The following is an 8071-nucleotide window of genomic DNA, read 5'->3' as shown; positions in this document are numbered from 1 at the left end:
AAAATAAAACAAAAAAACTGGAAAATTTTTTAAAAATAGCAACAATAAGTATTTTGTTGTAAGTAGAAACAAAATAAAATAAATAAAGCAAGAAAGAAAACAAAAAAACAAAAGAATTGTTTTCAAATCTGAAAACAAATGGCACTAACAGAAAGTTTATAATTTTTCTAAAACTAAAAGCAAAAATAATTAAAAAATAAAGAAAAAACAAAAGAAAATAAATAATGCAGAAAACAAAACAAAAAACTGGAAAAAAAAATAAAAATAGCAATAATAAGTAAAGAAAACAAAAAAAACAAAAAAAGTGCCTCCTACTGGGCTCCCACTGCTAGAAACCCGACCATGGGCCAGGATTCAGACCCGCAGAAGGCCCAGAAGGCCCACAGGCAAAGCAGTGTCAGATGAGGCCCATAGGCCTGCAGTTCAGAGGAGTTCGAGAGAGAGGAGGTAGCAGTTCTTATAAGCAGGTGGCCGACGCTCTCAACTAGCGAGGTGGGACTAAACTCCCACCACTGCGCCGCTATGCAAGGCCATTGGTCCCGGTTGGTGGCACGAACCGGGACCAATGCCACCCTTTGGTCCCGGCTTGTGGCACCAATCGGGACCAATGCCCCCCTTTAGTCCCGGTTCGTGCCACCAACTAGGACCAAAGGCCACCGCTTCTCGCCCTTTGGGCTGCTAAAAAGAGGCCTTTGGTCCCGGTTGGTGACACGAACTGGGACTAAAGGGTCCATTGGTCCCGGTTGGTGCCACGAACCGGGACCAGTGCTCGTGGTATATAAGTAGCACTTAGCAATTTTGCAGAGTTCATCACCACAGTTGCCCCCCGTCCCCCCCACGACGCCGAGCACATCGTTGCCGCGAGGCTGCCCCGACGCCGCCCGCCGCCCCCGCCGACGCCGTCGTCGTCGCCCGCGCCCATCGTCGTCGCCGCCCGCGCCCTCGCCCGATGCCGTCGCCGCGCGCCGTCCCTGCCCCGACGCCGACCGCCCCTGCCCGGCCGCGCGCCGCTCCTACCCCGACGCCGTCGCCGCACCACTCCTCGCGCCCCTTCTCGCCCCGACGTCGACCGCCGCGCGCTCCTCCCTCTGTGAGCACCGCGCCTCTGCGCCCCGCCGCCACCGTGCTATTTTTTTAGTTTATACATGCTATTTTTATATGTTTTTAGATTCATATATGTATGTATGTATCTTTTAGATATATGTATTTTTTTATGTTTGTTCATATATGTGTGTATGTATTTTTTACATGTTTTTTGTATGTATGTATGCATTTTTTAAAATTGTAATGATGTTTTAAAGTATACATATATGCAAAAGTTAGATTTTTAGAAAAGTTTTATCTATATATGTTCTCTGATTTAGTACATTTTAGGTTAGTTTAATTTTTAGAAAAATTTTATATATCTAGCTCGGAAAGGAAGAAGAAGAAAAAGAATGAGAGGAAAAAGGAAAATAAGAGGAAGAAAGGAGAAGAAGAGGGGAGGAAGAAGAGGAGAAATAAATAAGAAGAGGAAAAAAGAAGAAAAAGAAGAGGGGAAGAAGAAAGGAATAGAGGAGAAGAAGAGAAAATAGAATATTTTCTATTTTTTCTTGTTCTCCTCTATTCCTTTCTTCTTCTCCCCTTTTTTTCTTCTTTTTTTCTTTGATCTTCTCTTCTATTCCTTTCTTCTTCTCCTCTTTTTATTTCTTCTTTTGTCTTCTTATTTTTTATCGGGTATGTCGTTGTCCATATACCCCCTCCCGATAACTTCAACAAGAGGGGGGAGGGTCGATATACCCCCTCCCTGATAACATTATTTTCCCATGTATGTATGTCATCGTTGTCGATATAACCCCTCCCGGATAACTTCAACATGAGGGGCGGTCGATATATATACCCCCTCTCGACCGTGATAACTTATACCACGGCAGCACCCCCCTCGGCCCTCTCGCTCGACCAAAACTCTCGAGGACACCCAAACCCTAGAGAAAAAACGACACCGATGTTTGAATAATAATTGCCATGTTGTAAATATTTGTAGAAACTATGGACACCCCCAGAGACGAAGCAACTGAAGTGATGTTGGAGGAGCTAATCGCACATGGAAGTGATGTCGTCTTATCGTTTCGGAACGACACCGATGGTCTGGAAGGACAGGGTGAAGAAGCAGGCAATTATGATGGATCCTTTGACCCAATGTCGGTGCAAGAAGGAGACCATGAGGACGGCTCCGGTGACCCAATGACGGTGCAAGAAGGAGACCGTGATGACGGCTCCGGTGATTGAACCGAGTCTGGCCAGGTATATATATTATTTAATCCTGTGCTGACTAGCTAATTGATGCATTCATTGTTTTGGTATATGTACACATATTAATTAAATCTCGTCTTTCTTCTTTTTTCTAGCCCTCCGGATCGAGCACAACTTTGGTAAGGAGACGAGGCCCGAAGAAAAAGTTGAGCTTGGATGAAAGGTTTGAGATCACAGCAATCGTGCGCGACGGCGAACCGATTGAACCCATCCGGGAAAAGAACGCATTTGCTGCTCAGTGCGGGGTTCTTGTTAGGGACAAGATCCCGATCAGCATCCACCAATGGTATAAGCCTAAGGAGGAAGACCCTCAGGTGTCTTATGTCAATGATATGCATAAAGATGATCTTTGGACTGAGCTGAAGGCAAATTTCACCCTACCGCCAGAGGAGGATCCGGAGAAGCCAGTTAAAGAGCAATTAATCAAGTCTTGTGCTCTTAAGAAGATGGCAGGCCTATTCAGGAGGTGGAGGAAAGAGCTGAAAAAGTTTGTGGATAAAGAAGAGACACCAGAATTCATCGGCAAATATGAGAAGATCAGAGATCAGTGGCCCGCATTTGTGTCCCACACGACATTGAAAAAGAGTAAGAAGATGTCGGCGACAAACAAGCAAAATGCTGCGAAGAAGAAGTTTCACCATCGCACGGGGTCAGGTGGCTACCTCAAAGCCCGACCTAAGTGGTCCAAGGCTGAGAATGATTTGCTTGATAAAGGGATCAAACCAGAGACAATGAGATGGCCAGACCGTTGCCGGACTTGGTTCTTCGGGGCTGGCGGAACCTTGGACCCTGTATCAGGGAAGTACCGTTGTACGGACAAGCAACTGAAAACACCAGTCAACAGGCTTCGGCACTATATTGATGCAGCGCAGCAAGGGATGTTCGTTCCAGACAGGGAGAAGGACAAGCTCACAATGGCCCTCGGGAATCCTGAGCACCCTGAACGGACACGAGGCACGCCAGGCTCCATTCCGTGGAAGGTTGGTTTTGCGGATGCACAGGGTTATAAAACCCACGAGAGGAGGAAGAAACTGGAGCAGAGCCAACTGCAGGCGCTGCACGAAAGGGTACATGGGCTAGAGGAACGAGAAGCAGATCACAGCAAACGACCTGCCGAGGCTTCCCCTGAATCAACCCCTCCATCTCAGCGGAGAAGCAGCGTGGCTTCCACCGAGCTGCTTCAGCCGGAGCATGTCTTGACGGCTCCTGCTAGCTACCTCGTGGATTTTATCACGGAGGCTCAAAATTGCCACCTTATGACGCAATGGCAGAACTTAAAAGTCAAGGCGGCTGTCGGCCAAGTTTGACCTTCTGAACCCGGCGCAACTTTTCACTGTCGTCCGATTCCAGAAGCATATGCTAGGATGACGGTGGATGAAATAACGGAGGGATTTGAGGACCTCCAACTTGACCACCCTACCGATGAAGGGGAGACTCGGCTGGGTTCTGCTCTGAAGACTCCATGCCTATGGCGGAAGGAGTTCATCAAGCTTCTGAACTGGACGCCTCCTCCTCCTCCTCCGGCGAGTCAGGGCACTCTGCCTTCTCCACCGCCTCCTCCTCCGGCGAGTGGCGATCAGGGCACTCAGCCTCCTTCTCCGGTGCGTGGCGGCACTCCGCCTCCTTCTCCGCCTGCGCCGGCGCGCCCGAGCAGCCAGCAGCCTCCTCCTTCTCCGGCGTGTGGCGGCACTCCGCCTCCTCCGCCTGCGCTGGCGCGCCCGAGCAGCCAGCAGCCTCCTCCTTCTCCGGTGCGTGGCGGCACTCCGCCTCCTTCTCCGCCTGCGCCGGCGCGCCCGACAAGCCAGCAGCCTCCTCCTTCTCCGCCTCGCCAGCAAGGGAGGAAGAGACCCGCTGCCGCCCCGGCTGCTCCGGCGCGTCGTAGTCCTTCTCCTCCGCCTCATAAGCAAGCACGAAAGAAGACATGCGCCTGTTGGAAATATGCCCTAGAGGCAATAATAAAAGGATTATTATTATATTTCCTTATTCATGATAATTGTCTTTTATTCATGCTATAATTGTATTATCCGGAAATCGTAATACACGTGTGAATACATAGACCATAACACATCCCTAGTAAGCCTCTAGTTGACTAGCTCGTTGGTCAACAGATAGTCATGGTTTCCTGACTATGGACATTAGATGTCATTGACAACGGGATCACGTCATTCGGAGAATGAGGTGATGGACAAGACCCAATCCTAAGCATAACACAAGATCGTGTAGTTCGTTTTGCTAGAGCTTTTCCAATGTCAAGTATCTCTTCCTTAGACCATGAGATCGTGTAACTCCCGGATACCGTAGGAGTGCTTTGGGTGTACCAAACGTCACAACGTAACTGGGTGACTATAAAGGTGCACTACAGGTATCTCCGAAAGTGTCTGTTGGGTTGACACGGATCGAGACTGGGATTTGTCAGTCCGTGTTACGGAGAGGTATCACTACGCCCACTCGGTAGTGGATCATCATAATGAGCTCATAGTGACCAAGTGTCTGGTCACGGGATCATGCATTACGGTACGAGTAAAGTGACTTGCCGGTAACGAGACTGGACGAGGTATTGGGATACCGACGATCGAGTCTCGGGCAAGTAACATACCGTCTGACAAAGGGAATAGTATACGGGGTTGCTTGAATCCTCGACATCGTGGTTCATCCGATGAGATCATCGAGGAGTATGTGGGAGCCAATATGGATATCCAGATCCCGCTGTTGGTTATTGACTGGAGAGCCGTCTCGGTTATGTCTGCATTTCTCCCGAACCCATAGGGTCTACACACTTAAGGTTCGGTGACGCTAGGGTTGTATGAATATGAGTATGCAGCAAACCGAAAGTTGTTCGGAGTCCCGGATGAGATCCCGGACATCACGAGGAATTCCGGAATGGTCCGGAGGTAAAGAAAACTATATAGGAAGTGCTATTTCGGCCATCGAGAAAGTTTCGGGGTCACCCGGTATTGTACCGGGACCACCGGAAGGGTCCCGGGGGTCCACCGGGTGGGGCCACCTATCCCGGAGGGCCCCGTGGGCTGAAGTGGGAGGGGAACCAGCCCCTAGTGGGCTGGTGCGCCCCCCTTGGGCCCCCCTGCGCCTAGGGTTGGAAACCCTAGGTGGGGGGGGGCGCACCACTTGCCTTGGGGGGCACTCCACCCCCCTGGCCGCCGCCCCCTTGGGATATTGCATCTCCTAGGGCCGGCGCCCCCCTGGGGGCCTATATAAATGAGGGCAGGGGGAGGGCAGCCGCACCCCAAGTCTTGGCGCCTCCCTCCCCCTGCTACACCTCGTCCTCCTCCCGCGGCAGCTTGGCGAAGCCCCTGCCGGAGTTCTGCTGCATCCACCACCACGCCGTCGTGCTGCTGGATCATCATCAACCTCTCCTTCCCCCTTGCTGGATCAAGACGGAGGAGACATCACGCTGACCGTACGTGTGTTGAACGCGGAGGTGTCGTCCGTTCGGCGCTAGGATCTCGGGTGATAGGATCACGACGAGAACGACTACCTCAACCCCGTTCTTTAGAACGCTTCCGCTCGCGATCTACAAAGTGGTATGTAGATGCATCTCTCCTTTCACTCATTGCTTAGATGAACTCATAGATGGATCTTGGTGAAACCGTAGGAAAAAATTTATTTTCTGCAACGTTCCCCAACAGCGCCGCAGCCGCTCCGTCTGCTCCGGCGTCTAGCAGTACAGCCAGCAGAGGCGGGAGGCAATACAGATATGGTCCTTCTCTCAAGCCTCTAGAGAAGTTACCGTACGAGAGGACCAAGGAGGAAAACGCGAAGATCATGCAAGCTGAAGTGGATGACTTCTTTGAAGGGTTGAAAGCAAAGAGACATCCACCTCCGAAGGAGAAGGTAGATCCGGTGAAAGCAAAGTGTACTATCGATGCCCTGAGGAAACCACCAAAGTCTCCGCCAAGAACCAACTATGAGCGCATTACTGAACAGACATATCTCGAAGTGGAGCGGTCGGGAAGTACTGTCAGTGATAAAAGGTTAAAAGAACGAGCAGCTGGGAAAAAAATTGCCCAGCTTGGCGAACAAGCAAAGCAATCGTGCCCCCCGCTCAATGTGTCTAGCGGCGACATCGTCGCTAATGCTCCGGGGACGGTGGCCGGTTATGGCAATCTTGCAGATTACCTTCCTGACGATTAACTTCCTGATTTCTTGGAGGTGGACGAACACAGATACGAGTACGGGAAGCCTCTCGTCAAAGATGAAAAATCTCTAACAACTATGATGCAAACATTCCATAATTGGTACATGAAAACCTGCAGAGAGTCTGGGGGATGAATGCTTTGTATCTGAATATTAAAGAGGAGCACGACCTCGTTGGAACTGATCTGTTGACTGTTCTATTTGAGGAGTTCTTCGAGTTCTTCAATCAAAAGGCCCTCGATAAACTAACGGTCTTTTGCTACTGTCTGTAAGTACTATTTCTGTCATTAAGTCTCTATATATAGCTCGGCTTTTTCATTGCATGTATTTATAATTAATTATCCTCACTATATTATGCAGATTAAAAATCGTCGAGTGCAAAAAACAAGAAATGTATGATATTGGGTTCATTAACACAAATATCATAGATGAAATTCAGGTTACAAAGCACGCCGAAGAGGCCGAGGCCAACTTGCTACAATCATAGATCAAAAATCAAAACAAAGATTTAATACTCTTTCCTTATTCGGTTTCCCTTATTACTCGAGCGAGGTTATAGTAATGTAATTGATGAGTTATGCATGCGTGCGGAGATTCCACTATGTTCTTCTGGAGATTAAGCTTGAGCGGGGAGTATTAAACGTCTTAGACTCGAGACGAAAAGATCCCGAAACCTATGCGGACATGACTAATTTGCACAACAAGTAAGTTCAATCGATCATAATCGCACCATATCGGCAACTTTTTGTTCATTTCCTGATATCTCAAGTAATAATAATTATTTTCTTTGTCTTACAGGGTTTGGAAATAGTTCACCGCAGAAGTTCCGGGACTGCCGAAGGAGCTGCGATATACATACCCGAAAGTAAGTACTACTAGCTAGCTAGTTGCGTGCATCTCCCATTGATTCTATAGTTGTACTTTCATCAATGCCATTTATAATGCTTCATTATCAGTTTGATTGACCTCTATTTCTTGTAAAGTGCTTGTGGCAGGAACAAGAAAATGATTTATGTGGATACTACGCGTGCGAGTTCATCTACAATGCGACTTTGAAAAATAAGCGGGGCTACTCTAAAAGACAATATGAAGTGCGTAAGCAATAATATTCACAATTTCATTTTATTACACCATCAGTTCTGTTGAGTTTCATTCATATATGTATTAACCCCCTTCTTCAAATTAGACGTGGCAGATGCGGGATGAACTCCTAGAACAAGATTGCATGAAAGCAATTCAAGAGGAATTGGCGGGATTTTTTTCTTGACCACGTCATCAATAAAGCCGGAGAATACCATGTGGAAGTTGATTTCAATTGCTAGGGGACTGTAAGAGATCTTACATATTGTATATGTATGTAGCCAGTAGCGTCGGATAGATAATACGAAAATTTGTTGTTCGACCAATCTCTCGGAGAAGGAGAGGTCGGTCGATCACTTCTCTCGGTATGCATGACGAATTTCTGTACTTAATGGTTCCCTTCATTTTCTTACTAGCTAGCGTGTCGAGGGCCTCTCTATGTACAGTACGTAGCGTCGACCAAGCACGGACATAAGAGAGGACACTTCTCTCTATTAATTAGCAAGCTAACACAATATATGAAACACCTAAATTAACCCCCCAA

General features: G+C 48.2%; 1 pseudogene; it reads right to left on the bottom strand.

Annotated features, from left to right (window-relative positions):
- LOC119368743 overlaps positions 1-8071 on the bottom strand; it is a 35060-nt pseudogene that overhangs the window by 21435 nt on the left and 5554 nt on the right.

This window comes from Triticum dicoccoides, chromosome 2B (assembly GCF_002162155.2).
Source record: "Triticum dicoccoides isolate Atlit2015 ecotype Zavitan chromosome 2B, WEW_v2.0, whole genome shotgun sequence".
Lineage (NCBI taxonomy): Eukaryota > Viridiplantae > Streptophyta > Magnoliopsida > Poales > Poaceae > Triticum > Triticum dicoccoides.
Note: the sequence above shows the minus strand (reverse complement) of the source record. Positions and strands in the feature narration are given on the sequence as shown.